At 51.3% G+C, this 18,647-nt stretch overlaps 1 protein-coding gene across 4 annotated transcripts in view; it reads right to left on the bottom strand.

Annotated features, from left to right (window-relative positions):
• The window catches only part of ARHGEF7 (Rho guanine nucleotide exchange factor 7), a 102,670-nt gene that overhangs the window by 72,369 nt on the left and 11,654 nt on the right, over positions 1-18,647 (bottom strand). For 3 of the 4 annotated variants that reach the window (XM_028087302.2, XM_028087303.2, XM_088021900.1), the window contains one exon: positions 2,324-2,408. The gene's annotated coding sequence lies outside the window, so the exon portion shown is untranslated. Of the gene's footprint in view, positions 1-2,323; positions 2,409-17,297; positions 17,363-18,647 lie in introns of all 4 variants that reach the window. The other variant, XM_028087301.2, reaches the window with a different exon arrangement.

Genomic DNA, 18,647 nt, shown 5'->3' with positions numbered 1-18,647 from the left:
ACGAACATGGTTTTCTCAAAAAGGCCTACAAACCTGGAACCAACAGCTGCAAGTGTGTTATTATTCAGTCATTTAAAAGTCAGATCTAAAAAGACAGAGTCACTTCCACCACGCGGACTTCAGGGACAAAATTTAAGAGCAGATGGCTCAATATAAAAGCAAGAAGTTCTTAGGGCACCTGGGTGGCTCAGTTAGGCATCCAACTCGATTTCCGCTCAGGTCATGATCATAGGGTCGTGGGACGGGGCCCTGCGTCAGGCTCCACACACAGTGCAGAGTCTGCCTGCGGTTCTCTCTCCCCCTCTCCCACTGCCCCTTTCTCCTCTTGCACACAGGCACGCTCTCGCTCTAAAAGAATAAAATAAAATAAGGGGGGGAGCCCTTTCCAGCTGAGAGGCTTCCAGTGTCAACACTGAAAGGAAGGGTACCAAGTTTATCAGGTTTGTTTTGCAGCTTTCCAAACAGGTCTCTGTCAAGAACACCTTCTAAGTGTCCCCTGCTCTCAAGGGTGCAGGAGTAATACTCGTGCCCAAGAAGGGGTAAAAACAACGGTATCGTGCCCAGGAGAGTCAGGTCGGGGCCACGCTCGTGATGGGGGCACCCGCCCCAGGGCGTGGACCAAAGCTGCCCCACGGCGCCCCCCCCATCTTCCCGGAGACCGAGCAAGCGGCGGTCCTCCTCCCTCCTGAGCAGCCACCAGAGGTGGCGGCCCCGGGGGCAGACTGCCTCTGTGTCGGCTGCTCTCTCCCTGTCCGACGGAGAACCCCAGCAGTCCCAGGACGCATCCACAAAACTGAGGCACAGGTGGCTGTTAAAGCAGCTCACAGGCAGGACCCACATGGCAAAGAAATGCAACTGTGCCCGCTCTGCCTCGGTTTCTCCATTCAATTCCAATGATCTGCTCTAAGGTTTCCGTCGCTGCATTACGCCCACCGTCACACACGTCTCTTCCTAGTCTGGCTGTTCACATTAAAGCTACCTCCATTACAGTGTGGGATAAAGAAGGCAGCTTCAATGACTAACAACCTTATAAAATGTCCTAAAGTTCTGTCTGCTAAACCTCAAGTGGTAGGATGACTCTAACTATGTACATCTTTATACCCCTTTCCCTTCTCCATCCTGGTCTCTCTCCCTCCTCCTGGATTTAGATCGTCACCGACCTCCCCACACTTGCTCACGTAAGGTACTAACTTTTCAACTGAGCCAATTCCCCCAGATACTTCCACCTCAAAAGCCCTAGGAGATTTTCAGCTTTAAACCACACAGTCAAGCTGGGAAAACACAGCTGCATCAAAAGTCCTGCCTGGGGACGACAGGCAGGGGCAGGGGCTCTGGGTGGTGCTCCCCCCAACCCCGGCCCCCCACCCTACACCTCTGTGTGGGCAGGAGACGGCACCCAGCAAACAAGTTCCAGGAAGGGGCACCTGAGCCCCTGAGCACTGCGCACCCCAAGCTGGGACTGCAGCCCACAGTGTTCTGACTGTTCCCCCACACCCAATCTGAAGGGCCAGGAAGAAAATGACAAGAGCCCCTCACAAAATACACTTGAGGTTTTTTTATCAAGAGATCTCAAGGTCTAACTTGTTCCCATAAAGCTGAACCTAAAAATGTATAAAGGTAAATGGAAAAAGAAAAAGGACTTTAAAACACAAGAGCCACTAAATCCTTTTAGACCCACACAGCTCCCTAAAGATAGAGCTTCTCAGTGCTCAGGGGGCAGGCGGGGCCTCCCCCCAAGAAATCTACACAGAAGCTCTCCTGTCCTCACAGTGTCTGGGAGCTCAGCTCCATTCAGCCCCCTCCACTGAGGGATGACCCAGGCTCACAACACTGCAAAGTACATAGTCTGGGCATCCTCATCACCCTCAGGAGGCCTGGCCCAGGTAGGGGTTTATTTCAGGGGCCGATTCACTGGCCACCTCCCTGGTCATGACCACACCTCAAAAACAGTCCCTGGATCTGCTCCCGAGACATGAGCTTTGATCAGCATAAACTTAATAAAAACCCAGAGAAAGTGCTTCTATCTCCAAGACAGCCCATGAGTATGCCCACATGAAAAACGTTTCTCCTCTGCTTATGGTTTCAACTAGACATCTTTCTGCCCACAGAAAGGAAAATACCTACTATCCACCAGAGGCCCAAAGAGGATGACTGATAGAATAAGAAAAAAAAAAAAAAAAAAAGCAAAAATTACAACCGAATATGTAATGTGATAGCTTATTTTTACAATCCAATAACGTTCATTTTTGCCTTGCCAACCAAAAAGCAAATGTTTTTGCCCTTTTATCTTCCCACCCCCTCAAGTTCAATAAAAAATTCTTACCTGCTGTTACTTTGTTTAGAGTCACTAAGGAACTGAGGACCTTGTTAAAATTCTGCCCCTGATACAAATCATTTGCATCAAATGTCTGAAAGGAAAAATTAAACAAGTTAGTAGGGTCTTACACGTTGGGTGCAGGATAAATGAAGTTCTCCCAGCAGTGAGAGGACCATGGCAGGATTCGCTGAGCAAGTCCTAAAGATGCAGGCTGACCCGAAGGAGCAGACCAGTGAACACAACTTCCAGCAGAGGGGCAGGGGCCCCACCAGAGTTCCCTCATTCAGGCACGCTTTGATCCGGGACACAGGGCATGAGACCGCCTTCACAACCGCCAACTCCCCACATGGCCCCAAACCCCCTTGGCGAGCCGGGGAGGAGCCGTCCCAGCTAGGGAGCTGCAGCTGCTGGCCCTCGGTGGGGCTGAGCTGGCTTTGCCATCCCGTCCCAGCCACAGTCCGTTCCACAGCTAAGCACAGCAAGAGAAACACAGAACTGACCGCACGAGGAAGGGAAAACAGAAGCAGGTTCCAGAAGGAGGACAGCTCTGGGGGGACACCTCCATCCTCCATGGAAAACCCCAGGCAAGACCAGGACTATGGAAGTCTGCACCTCCTCCAACCGCGGGCGCCTACAGACCAGGCACACGGGAGAGTCGGTCCTGGCGCTCTCGCACCCATACGCACAAACAGCCTGCCTGGATACCTCACAGCTGCTCTACGATGTGTGCGCACGCACCAGCGCACACAGATCTCACTCCCAAATACTGCCCGAAGACGACATATAGCTTCTGACCACCAAGGAACCTCCCCCAAAAAAGTTCTAGTCAAATCACCCACAACTGCGCCAGAAAAATGATGAAAAGATATCTTTCAGAGATGTCGATAACAAACATGTATTTGGATACCCAAACGTAAACCATGTCAACAGCCTTCCAAGTTTCTCGCACTAGTATCACCAGTCATCCCAGGAAGGAGTATCAGGAGGAGGAGGGCCCCAACTTCCTCTCCAGGCTGCCTGCCACCTCCTCTTCCTCCACCTCACACATCCTGCCAGGCACCCCCTCTTCTTCCTGCCTCCCGCCACCCATCCCTCAACTCTTTCTCACAGGACTTCTCCCGGCCACGCTTCCCCACCACACTTGGTGAGGTGCCCTAACCAGGCTCTCCCAGTACACTCATGACAATGACAACTTTATGTTCCACGAGCGGATGCCGCCTTACACTGGAAAATCTATAAACCAGATTTTGCAACACCTAACATCTAGCAAAACGGCCAGCACACAGTAAAAACTCTAATGCTTGCTGAATGGAAAAATGTACCAATCAATCCACCCGTTCACCCTGTGCTGCTAAATGTCACTAAGGGACATCTACGTCAAGAGCCGCTAAGAGGAGCCATTCCAAATCTAACTGCTGCCTCCCTCAAAAAGTCTTCAGTTAATAGTCTTTGCATTTAATTTCTGAAAGGAGTAAAAATCGTGAGGTCGAGTTAAACATGGGCAACCAGAAGAAAAACCAAAAACTGAAAAACTTCAAGAAAGGAGGCCATCAAATCATGGAGTCAAGGGAGGAGCTGAACACACAGCCTGCCTTTCTAAACGCTGAAAGAAATTGAACAGAGCCCTAGCGTTAAGTGTGGCCGCATCGACGCATTCTGTACAGGTCCCGATGCTATTTCTCTCACAGCGGACATACACAAGAAGGCGGATTTCATGCCAGATCCTTCCTGTAAAAGGTATCCCTCAGAACAGAGCGTCTTTAGAACCAGCTCCTACAACATAGAATGTAATTCATTTGTTGTGATATTTAAGAAATTCCAAGTCAAATGAAAGCGCGATCTAGGCTGACACATCCACCTTCATTTTTTAATGTTAATTTTTGGGGTTTTTTTTTTTTTGGTTTTTTTAGAGAATTAAGAGTATTAGTATTAACCTCAATAGGCCCCAGCTTCCTTATATGTAGAATATGAATATTCCCTCACTTGTGAAATGCAGGAGCAGCTAATCTGCAGGTCTTTCAGCTCTAAAGTTCTCATTTTAGAGATAGAAAAATTAAATGTGTGGCATTCTATGAGAAAAATTCTATATAAAAAGTCTACTAACCTTCATTGTGGTGAGGCAGCAGCAAGTCACAAAACCCAGAAAAACAGGATGTTGAAAACTGAAGTTTCCTGTTATTCCAGAACTATATATCTTTCTTACTTGGATACCAGGAAGTGTCTGGTTGGCTGAAGCTGCCTGCCAATGGGCTTCAATGTGACATCAGAACTTAAGTGAATTCACATATGCACCACATTTCTTAACAGGAAACTACACAATGAGAGGAGACAAACGCTTGCCACTGAGGAAAGACACACATTCTGGATCAGTGAAATGTTCTGACTAAAACCCTTCTCTAGAAAGAGACAGCAAACTATTTCCTGAATCAGGAATCTATTCAACAAAAACCAAAATCAGAAAAATCTTCAAGTATATAGTTTGTCCTATGGGAACAAGAGCAAAGACTCATGAGGACTCTTACAGGAAGATCTCAGCAAAAGTCAGCCCACTTGTAGGAGCAGGACACTCAGCACACTAAATTGTCCAGGGACACCCAGTGCCGAGCACACCCGCTCCACCCTCGTGGCACTCAGCACACTAAATTATCCAGGGACACCCAGTGCCTGAGCACACCCGCTCCACCCTCGTGGCCGAACCGTGTTGCCCAAAGAGCAGCCCCCGTCCACCCTGGCTGGGGTCACGAGCCAGCAGGAGGGAAGGAAGCAAACCCCAAGGTCCGCCTTTCCTCAAGTGGCACTGGGAACAGTGGTCTCAGGGGAGGCCGCATGGTAGGTCTCCAGGAATTTAGAAAACCAAGATCCTCAGGCCAAACCCCAGACCAATTAAATCGGCATCTCCAAGGAGCAACTGCCCATCAAAATGTGAACACTCCCCAGGCAATTCCAAGCAGCCAGTGGGAGAAACATGCCCCTGGAGAGACAAGGAAGGTGTGAATCTTCTCCCCAGGCAGGCTCACCCCCATCACCATACAGACAGTAAGGAGGGAACATTCAATATCCCAGAGATCTTGGAAAAGCATATTGCCAAAAACTCACCCTCACTTTCACATCTAAGTGAATTAAATGTATAGCAGAATCCAATATTCTCAAAGTAAAATTTTCCTACCAGTTTCCCCCCAAAATAATATATTTTTAAAAATATCAGTAAATTTAATGTCAAAAGAAACACAAGAGTGACACAGAGCAAACACAAACCACAGGGAAAGGCGGGTAGAAGGGAGCAGAGTTGCAAGTGAGGCACGAAGTGCTCTCCACAGCACCTCCGTACGCACTAACCAAGGGGAGCTGCCTGCCCTTCTCAGTTGGAAGGTTGCTCCCTGCCTGGTAGAGCCTCCGTTTACAGGAGGCACGGAAGCCCTCAGCACCTCCGGTTCCTCGTCCTTTGCATGGGAAGGAAGAACATATGCTGGCGATGACAAGGACAGGAAGCAGCAACATGCAAATGTCTCGTATGTTGGAGAATGTACGAGATTTAAAAACTCTGAATCCTGCACACCAAGCCTGTGGTTTCCTGTAAAAGTGACGTATCAGTAACTACATTTACCAAAGAAAATTGTTTTCTAAAACACAGCTACCAAGAAAAAAGCATCCTCGATAACTGGGGGTGCTCTGGGGCAGAGACCTCACAGACCAGGCAGAAAAGGGAATGCAGGCGTCCACACCGCACGCAGCACGCAGCGCCCCCATGCACCCTCTGGCCCCGCCCTCCACTGCTCTGCACCAGCCAGCTCCCAGCTCCCAGCTCCCACAGGAGAGGACCCAACCCCATCAAAGTACTTGGGTTCCCATCCAGAATTCCCACCCCTGAAGCTGCTGCCTCTGACAGACTAGCCAGCCCTCTTGCTCACACCTTTTCACCTTGACAGTGTGGACACCGTAGCACCCCAAGGCTCCTGGAGGGAAATACACCAGCACGGAAGAGGAAGAATGGCCCCCCAGCCTGCGCTCGGGTCTGCTCACAGCTGGGGCGAGCTGCACCTGCTGCCAGGGGACCCTCACTGTCACCGAACAGCCACCGCTATTTGCGAATGCTTCCACAAAACGATCACTCCCTGCGCTGTCTGCCCAACATTCAACTATTCAAAGCCTTTTCACACAATTAACTCTCAGGGTGGGAATCCCGGCAGACCCACCCCAGCCCATTTTTAACAAAGTGGGAAACAATCACAAAATCCAAGCAGCACAGGGATCAAAGCGCGAAGTGTCGGCAGCGCGAGCCTCAAGGGCAGCTGCGGTGAGTGGGGCTCCTGCAGAGCAGACTGCCACTGCCAGCAGCAGGGGGGTGCGGCGCCCCGAGGCCGCCACCCTGCTAAAGGTCCTGACTGGGGAGACAGACCTCCTTGCAACAGGAGGGAAAGGATATTAAATCTGAGACTCTCGGGCTGGGGGTCTCGCCTCCCCAGCCCAGAAGGGGCTGCTAGGAACCCGCCGACACAGTCTGCAGCCCGAAGAGGGCCAGCCGTCCCCGCCCTGGACCCGGCGCAGTGGAGGCAGCAGCTGCAGGCCAGCTACACACAGCGCTCTCCCACATCATGGCGGGCCCCCAACTCAGGATCTGCTAGACGCCCCAAGGAACATGGGGTTCCCTTACGGCTGTAGCCTCCAGAATGAGCTCTGATAGGACCACAAATCTACCAACAAGTACCGCACCAAGGAACGAAGACTGTGGCTTTCTCCACCAATACCTCCGCCAAAAAAAAGCAGGAGATTAAGATAAAATTAAGATAAAATGTTCCGAAATTCAAGTTGATGAAAGTGTATTCCACACGTACAATTACAGGCAGAGAGGTCTGAAGAGAAACATGCACGTACAGGCATGACAGAATCATCCCAAAACTAGCGACTTCCTTTATCAGGGGAAAGATGCCAAATACCAGAAAGATACTAGCCAAGAACATATTCAATTCAATCAAAGCAGGGCACTGCCACAATCTTCCTAAATGTATAATACTTTCCCCCCTGGGCTTAGCCAAACGCCCCCAGGTGGATAGGCGGGCAGCAGAGGACATCAGGGACAGTGGACACCTCCAGGGACACCTCCTGACCAAGCAATGAGGGCAGGGCAGAGACAGGCTCTCGGCATGGATGCGGCTGTGTCCTCCAGCTCCTCTCGCAGACCAAACCCCTACCTCCGCTGGGGGAGCCCACAGAGGGATTAAACTTAGCTTCCTCAACAAAAGAGCACATCACTAAGCCAGCTGACACCAAAAGCCACCAACGAAGGTTCCAGGTTGTTTCTCTACCAACACCAGCTAGCCCTGGATGTCCCCGAACAAGGTACAATTTGGAGAGAACCTTGAAAGAAAGGGGAGACTGATGCAAAGGGCTCTGAACAAAGCAGCACGGACAAGACATGAAGTGGAGCACAGGCAGAGCACAAGCCCGCTGGGCGCGGCGGTCGCTGCAGCACACAGTCGCCGGCCACGCCGCATCGCTCGGAGGTTAACAGGGGCTCGATCAGAAGTCAGTCCATGAGAGCAGATGTAAAGCAGGACCGCCACAGACAAACCAGGCTAGATGGCCCCCCAATCCAAACCAGGACGAAGGGCAAGGCAGGACAGCACACGAGCGCGCCCGCATGAGCTGCAGCCTGCCCGCAGAATAGGCCGATGCTGCCAGCTCTGGGTCAGCAGCACCTGCCACCAGAGAGCAGAAGGGCCTCGGGAAGAGGGGGAAAGCCATGTGTGCTCTCAGATGTGGGGACACTCAGCTGTAGGCGGAAGGCAGCAGGGAGAAGGTGCGCCATCTGGGTCAGGAGTATGCCATCTGGCCCAAGAGGCCACCTGCCCAGCGTCCCTCCCAGATCTGCCTGGCAGAGGCCCAGAGAAACCAGCTCCTCAGAGCACCTGCCACCCTGACCCCTCACCCCCAGAAATACTGTCAGTGATCATCACCAGAAGGGTCAACACAGGCCGTCAAAGACCTGAATATCTGGCCCACATTCACCTTCCCAGCCTTAACTTTTGCTAGTCCTCTAAAAATATTCTACTTTGACCTATTCCTTATTTATCTGGTCATACTTAATATCCAGTTTAGCTCCTGAACTAACACCAGACATCAGGGAGGCTCACCGTTCGGGAAGATGGAGTTGTGGCACACAGGTCAACCAAGCGTCACCAGCATCCATGTGGCAGGGCAGCGCCAGAAGGGTGACCCCTGTGTGTACCTGCGAGCACACCCAAATGCATAAACCTCAACCTAGATAAAGGAGGGCTGTTTTAGGAGAAGGAGCCACCATGGTTTTCAGGAAAGCCTTAACCAACAGAATACTGTTATAAAATAGATAGGTTTCAAAGGCACAAGTTCTAAGAGCAGATACTGACCCGATCGAGAACTGTCACATTCATCACACTATTTTCCAACTTCTTGTCTAACTCAAGGTCACTGCAGCTGCTGTGTGAACACGCTCCCCCACTCACTCCCCACCCACTGTCTTGCCTTCCCATGGGCTCCGGCCAACGAGATGTGAGCACATGGACACGCACCAGCCCCGAGCAGGACGATGCACACCAGCCCCAAGCAGAAGCTGGAGGCGGCTTTGGGGTGTTTCAACCAACCTCCCTGGTCTTTTCCTTTCAAGGAGAATGGTAGCAGCTCCCGTTTGGGCCTTGCATCAGCCTGGATCCTGGGAGAAAGCGGAGCCTCAGAGCATAGCAACACCCTATCTGCAGCTAACCGTAACCAGTAGACAAGACCTCTGGTGTTCTAAGCCTTGGAGATGTGGGGGCTGTTGATTAACTATCTGGCAAGAACTGGCTCTGCACCCAAATGCCACATTTTCTCCCAGCGGAAGTGATTCTTGAAGGGGAGAGAAACAAAACAACAAAGATATTAAGGGAAGTGGTTAGGTCACTTAGAGTCTGGCCATGTCAACACTAAAGAGTAAACGCTGAAACCTCTTAGCTGGCTGGGACACAGACTTCTCCGTTACTCAAAATAGGAACAACTGTTCCCCACACAGTACTACTCATTCCAGAGGAAACACAGTTTCCCTCCCTTCCCAAACTCTGGGCACGGTCATCACGTCAGTGCTAAAGGGAGAGGCTTTATGGCGGCCTCCGAGAAGCAACCTGCCGGCCAGCCTGAAAGCTCGTTCCTGCTCACCCGCCCTGGACAGAGAGACAACCTGGACCAGGTGCCCGACGAGGCACCAGAGGGCATCACCACCTTAACCTCTAGGTGCCCTACTACTCATCATGTCTACACAACAAACAAGTCACTCAGCCCCCAAGGCTAAAACCAGCTCCCTTACAGGTTGTGGGCATCAGGAGTTCCAAGCAGCCCCACTGGGGCAATACAGCTCTGGTCTCTCAGAGAGGCGGCCTGAAGGCATCCCTGGGGCTGCGTCCAAACCATGGCTGTGGAGGGCGGCCCCTCCTCAAGTCTGCACAGCAGTGAGGCCGATGAAGAGGAGGGACGCAAGCACGCAATGGAGAGGACACCGCGGTGCCTGAGACTCAGGAACTGCCCAACTGCACACCCGCACAGCCGTACCGTCCGTGAGGAGGCCCCAGAGCGGCCCCGCCTCTAGGAGGGAGAACAGTGCTGGACACCACCAGCACATCCACCCACCACGGGAGTCCTACCCTTGTGCGCGACCTCTCTCGCCAGATCCACACCTTCTAACCAGACAGGTCAGCTCTAACGGCCATCCTTGTCAGGGTGAGGACACCCCTGACAAAGTAGGGGACAGGGTTCCCTTAATAAGGTCACCAATTTAGTAAGACCTGCAAGGCTCTCCCACCCCCACACTGGTGGGCTTCCGAATTCATGCAAGTACTAGTACTGAAAATCAGAACTATCTTCCACAGAATAAAGAGGCAAATTTTACAGCACAAAATAGATCGTGTTATACCTCACATAACACAGATGTCATCAGTCAAATCTTTCAACTGCCAGTGAAACTCAAACTGGCTTACAACAGCTCCAGTTAGTGTAACTAACAAGTCAAGAAAGTAAGAGCCGCAGCTCAGAAACTGGAAGCTTGGGGCCATCTTTTCAGTCTCCTTCCCTCAGTGTGGGCTACAGATTCGGGAACATTCTTCCTGGTGAGGGAAAGCAGCCCCAGGCCACAGCCAACAAGCCTGCCATCTGAGCGGCATGTGGCTGGCCTGGAGTCACATGTCCCAAACCCACAGCCACAGAGGCACAGCGGCACAGAGACCGAGGGCAAACCCGAGGGGTCCCCCCCACACAGCACCCGGGCTGCAGAGATGCAAACCGGGGGGTGGATGCCGAAAGCCGTGGCAGTGGTGGTCTTTAGGTTACCTCGGCCACTGTCCACACCCTCCCCAGAGGCTCAACAACCGCAGCAACTCAAACTCAGCCTGATCACAGACCACCCACAACCACCTCGGGCCCAGGATCCCTCCTGAAGAAGTAGGGCACGCACACCTGAAAGATGCCACTGACTGAGGACACCCCTGGCTAGACCCAAGAAGAAAACACTAGGGAATAGAAAGAAATGCTTTCTACAGTCTCAGGGCTAGCGGAGAGAGCCCCACAGGTGCGGCTGGCCAAGCATGTTCAACACACCGAGTCGGCTCCTCCAGGGTGTTTCTGAGAAAGCTATTTTTGTGATGCAAGAAACTTACTTTTGGCACAGTTCTGGAGTGTGGTTCGCAAAGTTTAAAAATACAGTTTTGTCCTATCACATTGTCAAAAGGAATCTGATTTTGTGATGAGACGAGTAGAGAAGAATCTTTAAGTCATGCTATTTAAGTTTAATGCAAATGGTCCGTACTGATGGGGATATGTGAAGAACAGGACGCAGCAGGGATTTTGCCTCCTTGGCTTCTGTAGGTTTTGTTCTTAATTCTGCCTACTCCTACACTCCAGGGATAAAATTAAGTTTGACGATGGATTCTATCAATACATACCGCGGTCACCCAACATGCCCCCAAATGATTTTTCATTTTAAAATGAGAATTACAGCATATTTGATTTTGTGGTTTCCACTGTATCAACACCCAACCATGAAAAAGGACAGGGACCACCCATGTAAAAAGAAACCCCAGACACATCTTTTAGGGAGTTTCCAGGAAGGGGGGCAGTGAGAAAGGGGGTGACAAAATCCTAAGGAGGGCAGGAAGATAACCAGCACAATGAAAGCACTGATCAGTCTTCACCCTCCATGGAGGAGCAATGGTCACAAGCAGAAACCACCAGAGAGGCTGAAGCACCTCCAGGCAGGGAGGCCCCTGGGTGCTGTGAAGACCTCATGACAACTTCGTTTTACAAAGGAAGGAAACAAGGCTCCCAGGCTCCAAGAGACTGGGTGACAAAGGTCCCAGGAGAACAAAGATGGGAGGCAGATCAGTCACCGCATTTTTCCTCGGCGGCGTGCATGCATGTGTGCAGGTCCACAGCAAGCAGGGCAGTGGGAAGGGGCAGTGGTCTCAGACACACTGCACGGACGCGGCACCCCACCAAGCCTACGCCAGGCCCCTAACCTGCCCGCCAGCGCCAAGGAGGCAGGCCTGCAAAGTACAGCCCTCCACCAGTTGCCAAACAGGGGTCTGGGCAGATGCACGACCTCCTAGAGCTTAAAATAAGTTAGGTGCAAACTTTAGAGCCACAAAGGTAATGAGTACACTGCATTAAAAACTTAGAGCCAATAGTTACAAAACTCAAACTTTGAGATAGGTCTCAAGAGATGGTAAATCCACCAAAATGACAGAAGAGGCTTTAAGTAATAAAGGAATCTATCACAGTGCTGTCGGCTATATGGCTAAAGGCCATACGCAATCTAGAGAAGGCTTCAGGGGATTCTTGAGAGCAGGAAGTAGATGGGCTCCTGAAGGCCAGGTGTTCCAATCAACACTTGAAAGCACCCCCCCTCCCCCGAGCACCTCAGCCAGTGCAGCAGCATCAGGACAGGAAAGTAGCCCCGTCCTCCAGCAGCTGCTAGAAGGAAAGACCCCAGTAAGGAGAGCCAGCTGCCTACCCTGGGTCCCTAACAAATGACTAGCTCCAGGTGCTACTTGACCCACATAACAGACACAGAAGAGGAAAAAGGAGGCAGTTCTACCCAAAATGAAATACCCTAAGAGCTCCAGCACCAATTTCAAGCCCAGATCACCCCGAGCTGGAGATAGGACACCTGGGGTACACAGAGGCATCCCTCTACCTGCTCATGGAGGGCATCCAGACCCTTCCCCCCAGATTTCTCCCACCTGCTCCGAGCCTCAGCCCTGCAGTGAAGCCATTCTGGGCCTGTCTCTCTCTCAGCTACACAGCTGCACATTCATGTCAGCTACGGGCCCTTTATCCACGGACAGGAACAGGAACCCACAGACAGACAACACTAAGGAGATGAAACACACTGCCCTACTCCTCCAGCAAGGTACAGCTAAAAGCCCTGGGCACTACATACAAAAGAAATGTTAAGATAACTCAGAGCTGGAGGGAAGCAGACTGGCTTTCTTCGGGGCCCAAGAAACATGGCAGTGGGTTGTCTGGGTTTTGTGGGATTTGTTTTACTTCAAAAAGCCCCAAGCCCAGATGCGCCAAAGAGTATAAAAAACAGCCCCAAGAAAAGCTTGCCTTCTCTGGCCAGAGCACCAGGAAAGGGGCAGTGCAGCAGACAGGAAAGTTCTAGACACTAACCCTGCCCACTGAACACCAAGGGGGAACGTGGCCAATCCCACCACACACGGCTATAACAAAGTACCCCTCTCTCCATCCTGCCCCTCAGGTCCTGTGGAGTCACGCACAGGAGTGGGCTCTAAGATGATAAATTTACATTTTTAAAAGTACTGAAAAATTAATCACCAGACAACACAATTAGTGAAAACCGGGATACAGAGCTATTGCAAGGAGCCAGGAGGAAGAGCAAGCATATACTAAATCCTTCCCTTTTGTGAGGACCCAAAGGAAGGGAGCCCCAGTGGGGCAGAGGAGGAACTGGATCAGAAGACGACTTTTAGGTGAAAATCCAAAGGGCTTCAGGACAATCAGCTATTACAACGACAAATGACAAAGTACTCTCTAAACTGCTCAGTGCTAGGGGCGCCTGGGTGGCTCAGTCGGTTAAGCGTCTGCCTTCGGCTCAGGTCAGGATCCCAGGGTCCTGGGATCGAGCCCCGCGTCGGGCTCCCTGCTCCGCGGGAAGCCTGCTGCTTCCCTCTCTCACTCCCCCTGCTTGTGTTCCTTCTCTTGCTGTGTCTCTGTCAAATAAATAAAATCTTTAAAAATATAAAAAATAAACTGCTCAGTGCTATGCAAACAGAACTTCCACCGGTAAGAGAAATTTTAAGTGGTCAGCAAAGACAGAGTAGTTGGTGCTTGACATGAGACTTGAATAGACGCCATCAAAACATCCAGACAGATGTTCAGATAAGGATGATCTCAAGAGAAGTACCAAGGCGGCTCACATGAGCACAACGACAGGACGACAATGTGCCTGCCAGCGCACTCCCTCCCTGGAACACTCTTATCTACTGGTCTCCATTCTCAATGTGTTCTAGAATGCCTGGGCACCTGTCTAGCCTGAGCACCCTTCCCTGCCTATTATAATCTCCAACTAAAACTTGTCCAAGTTCAAGGTTATCACATACCCCAAGAAAGGAAGACCCAGAATGCCACAATTCTGATCTCTCTTAATTCCTCTTTAGGACAGTTCATCAAATCCAGGATGTCTCACTGGTTCAACTCAACCAAGGCCAGCCAGGAAGCTGCAGCAGGCTTTATCCACCCAGGTCTCTGCCTGCTCACCTTCTCAAGCCTGGCCATCTGAAGGGTCTCTCTCTACATCCCAGCCTCATGCGGCTGCCCCTCTTACAAGACTTACAGCCTCTGCCCTGTATCCCAGGTACACATATCCACTTTACTTGCTTCACAAGGCTCCTGAGGCTGCAGAGAAGCATGCCATGCACATGTGCGCCCCTCAGGGCAAAGCAGAGCTCAAGAACACCCTCATCAACTGTGTACACACTAATTATCACCTGAAGAAACACTTCCCCATTCTCCACTTGCAATGAAATTCAAACCTGCTCTTCAATTTCTTTGAACCCATTCTATCCAATAAATGGTCAAAGGATCTCCTTCTACCTAAACGGGATAGCAGTCTCCCTAGGAACACCCCCAGCAACAGGGCTTGCCCTCTACTCTCTTCGGGGGCTAGTTCTACACTGCGACCCCAACAAGATGCTGAAAGACATCCTGAACATGTTAAGTTTCATCTTAGAAGAACGTAAGTTTCCAGGTCTTCTCTTGGCAGAGATATCAAAGTTGGGACAATGTGAGGCCCACTACACACGCTTCCCATCCCCTAAGTGGCCTTGTCTCAGTCCCTAATGTTTTTTAAACTCCTGACAATGACCAAAAAAAAAAGTTTTACACTATAGCCAATTTAATAAACTCCCCACTGAGAAACAATTAGCAAATGCCAACAAGAATGGCATTTATTCAAGCATTAAATAAAGTTGCTAATGGTCTGCTGGTTCTAAGTCTTTTCCAGGTTATAAATCCCTCACTACACTGAGTTATACATCATACCAAACACGATGGGAGGACATGCAGAACGCTAAAACTGTGCGATTAAACTTACTAAACCGCACATCAATCCTGCCCCCCAGCTGCGCGGTGCAGCCTGGTCATCTCCAGCTGAAGGCGGTTAAGAAGCAGACTGCCTCGCACGTCTCCGTGAAGGGCCCCTCACCATCCCGTGCATAGAGCACCCACCACCTGCACCTGCATCGTTCCCTGGTTTCAGGTGACCAGGAATTCTCAACTTAGAAGTTCTGGCCTCTCTCTAAATCTGGATTCAAATACCAGCTCCACCACCGAGGAAACATGAGCTGTGGAGCACCTTGCTGACCCTCCATCCAGCTCGGTTTCCCCTCCATGTGCAAGGGCTATCCTGCTGTGGCTGTCCCGGCACTTAGCAGCCACTCAGCAAACAGTCACCATTACCATGGAGCTGCTGATAGGCAGTTTTAAACACTTATTTCTACCTCTCTGCATTTCTAACATTCCTCCTCATACACACCATGTCTTCTCTGTATTTGTTTCTCCCTTTTCAATTAACTTTCCCATTCACTCCTGAAGTCCACATGGATAAAATGCAGCTCATGGCACGAGTAGGAAACGGGGACTGATAGTGGCTAGCTGGATGGAAAGCCTGCACAGAGGTAATACCGAGCTGAGAAGTGAATGGCTAAATCCACAAACGATACTGTATCATCTTTAGATTCTTGAACGCAGAGGTAATCTCTTCCACAGACCAAAATACACACAACTGTCTTAGATGCCAAACACCACCCTCAATGCTCCTGACCAGAACCTGATGTCCCAAAGGCAGCGCATGCCAAAAGGCCCAGGACCACCTGGCTGCCACCACGGTAGTACTTAATTCAGGAAGGGTCACCACGGGATGCTAAGAGCATTCGGTGAAAGGCTCTGCAGCACCACCCACAGATCACAGACTAAGTACAAAGGCAAAGGGCACCTTTAGGGTGCAGAGACCCGGCAAGTGTCCCCTTAGCCAAGTGACAGAACTTAGCCCCAGCAGTATGAAGGGTCCACATTAAGCACTTCCCAGTAGGACCCATGGAAATACAGATCACCACTCGTGTAGAATTCTTACCTAAAATGTTTAACCTGAACCAGGTCCCACCCAGACCATGGAGCACGTGACAGGATAACCACCCCGGCCTCCTCAAAAATTTCCAAGTCCTAATAAATGATAAAGGTGGAAGGACTGTTCTGGAAACTAAAGGAGAAGGTTCTCATTTTAAAGATGGACATGCTAGGTAGTATTCAGAGGCAAGTATCTTGAGGTCTACTACACACTTTAAATGACTACCAAAATAAAAGTACCTAAATACTCAGAGCCAAGGGGCAAAGTGTCTAGATGGTAAACTGAGTCAAGGCACCAGTCTTCCACACTGTCAGCTTCAGTTTTTCCAAGAAAAGGGCAGGGGATAGGTTAGGAGGTTCATCTGAGGACCCCCAACTACCCCCAGAATCTTTTAAGTAGAAAATAAAAGCATTCCCTCACCATCCACACAAGGACTCAAAAGGAACAATCCCAACAGGCCCCACATCACTGCAGGGTCCCCATGGCTGCCTCCCCCCACCCCCACCCCCACCCCAAGCGCTTGGCTGGCCGGGTCCTGCAAGGAGAAGTCCAGAAGAAAGTGCACTTCCCGCCCTGCCCATCCGAAGCTGGGCAGGACCCTTGGGTCTCCTGCAAGCACAAGCAAAATCACCACAGTCCCCTCTCCCAGCCAGATCTCTCCCGACCTCACCAAACTCGAATTTGAGGGACTCACGCTAACCAAGTCAAACTCTCCAGGGGAACCCTGGAATCCGTATTTTAAAGCTCCACACTCTGCACCCCAAGTGGACACTACCCATTCTAACCTGCCAGTCCTCCCTGAACGAAAGGGGACGCACGCCCTCAGCCTCAAGAAGGCGGGAAACGCTAATGCCACAGCAAGTTCTGCCTTGCCACGTCAAGGACAGACCAGGGAGTGTCTCTCAACTACCCGAGAACACACTCAGCACACACTAATATCAAGTAGGTTGGAAATACATATTCTGGCTAGAAAATTATTTTTTAAAAAAACATACTAAAGACAAATTTCATACCTAAATGTGTTCTGAGAGGCCTCGGGTTTGGTTTTGCTTTGTCATCACTCCCTGGGAACTGAGCCTCTCGCTGGTTCCCAGGACCTAAGGGAGCTCCTCAGGGACACAACCCGCTTCAGGGCAACTACCTGTCAGGAAGAGAGGGTCCCTCCACCCCAGAAGGCCAACAGGTTTTTAAAACAGAAGTAGAGCAGTGAGGACTAAGACATTCAGAGCATCTCAAACAAGGTGGGAGAAAGGAGAAGAGGTCAGAAGGCACCACCCTAAGCGAATAGCATCTTCTCTGGGCAGAGAAATCTCTCGGGATTCTTCAGACCATACATGCCTGAGCTCCAGATTCATGTTGCTCCCACTCATCGGTCCTGACTGATGTTTTTTCACAAGGCCTTACTGAAAAATAAGAAACAGACCCTCGATGAAACATTTCCCACCAATTGACCAACACTGGCCATCCTATTCAACTGCAAAGCAAAAAATACACATGTAACCTAGTATTATTCAGGAGAATGCATGTTTCATACACAGAAACACCTTTCCCAGGGGTCTAGGCCAGTGAGGATGCATCTGAGGCTAGGAGAAGCCTTCCCAGTGACACCGAGGACAGGTGTGCGGTCAGCCGAGCTAGCCCAGACAAGCCCCCCCTCCTAGCAGCAGCCCCGACAGGGACAGCTGCAAGCACACCGCAGGCCCGCCCTCCTCCTCAGCGAGCACGGCTCTGCCTGCACTCCACACGTGGGCGGAAGGCACACCCAAGCCATCTCATCTCCACCAGATGCCTCTACCTGTTCCCAAAACCACCAAAGGGCTAGGGCCGGTTTGCAACACGACAAAGAACCTGGACCCCTTCCAGGTTAGGGAACAAGAGAGTTTCTTCAACATACACATGCCCACCACCCCCCAGACCCTCCTAAGGTCTCCACAGCGGGGAGGGGGGGCCTGAGGAAACTTCCCGTCTCTGTACAGGGAGAGGCGGAGAACGGTCTGGACACTGCACGGAGCTTCGGTGCTGCCGTCTGCAGGACACCCTCACCGTTCCTCACGGCAGAGCTACACTCGGCAAATTCGGCTTTCAGACCAGGCCCCAGTCCTGATTCTAAAACTCCCTGGTGGTAAATACACTTAAGAGCTTCCCAGGAGAGCAGAACCTCCAGGCCCCCAGCCAGCCTCCCCCAGCGGGCCCCGCCAGCAGCCAGCAGGCCAAGAAGAGGCAGGACCAGCACCCACTCATCAGGATCAGCGCCACCTTCTTCAGGAAGAAGAAAGGCTACTTGTCCGGCTGCACTTCAGCTACAAGTAGTTCAGTGAAGCAAGGCCCTGAGAGGAATAAAACGAACCCTTAAGGACTGACCGGACAGAAAGGTGTGAACAGGGGTGCTGGGGGCGGGGGGCGTCCTGCCGAGGGAGACCAGACAGGCTCCACAGACAAGTCGAGCCCCTTCCACTGCCGGTCTGGCCAGGGCTCCGCGAGGGGGTTTTCTTTACCAATTCCGCCAACATCTACTCTGTACCCCTAAAGCAAGACACAGCAGGAGCTCCAACAAACACCCAACCCGCCCTCACACTCACAAGCACGGACGTGGCATTCACCGTGCCCCAGATGGAAGCGGCAGGGACAGGGCTGCACAAGGGGTCGCCAGCACACACGGGGCGCACATCAGGCACGACCCGGGCCCAG

This window comes from Eumetopias jubatus, unplaced genomic scaffold (assembly GCF_037043125.1).
Source record: "Eumetopias jubatus isolate StellerSeaLion01/CBP00866 unplaced genomic scaffold, mEumJub1_p1.0 scaffold_3, whole genome shotgun sequence".
In the NCBI taxonomy this organism is placed as follows: Eukaryota; Metazoa; Chordata; class Mammalia; order Carnivora; family Otariidae; genus Eumetopias; species Eumetopias jubatus.
The sequence above is the reverse complement of the archived record's forward strand: the minus strand, read 5'-3'. Positions and strand labels throughout refer to the sequence as shown.